This window comes from Phaethon lepturus, unplaced genomic scaffold (assembly GCF_000687285.1).
Source record: "Phaethon lepturus isolate BGI_N335 unplaced genomic scaffold, ASM68728v1 scaffold258, whole genome shotgun sequence".
Classification (NCBI taxonomy): domain Eukaryota; kingdom Metazoa; phylum Chordata; class Aves; order Phaethontiformes; family Phaethontidae; genus Phaethon; species Phaethon lepturus.
Window position 1 is genome coordinate 362 of NW_010555266.1, and position 230 is coordinate 591.

Genomic DNA, 230 nt, shown 5'->3' on the forward strand with positions numbered 1-230 from the left:
TGACCCGCCTGCGCCGGCGAGCCCCGCCTTGATAGAGGTGAAACCGGGCCAAGCGCAGCCGGGCGCGGCTTGTTATATGTTAATTAGGTCAGGCGAGACGGCGAATCAGCATGGAGGGGCGGGGCGCCGAGAGCGGTGTTCCAGAAAGGGTCTGGGGGCTAGCGGTTTGTGTGGGGGAGTGGGGCCGTGAGGGCTGGCGGGTGGTACCCGGCATGGCGGGGGGGCGCGGG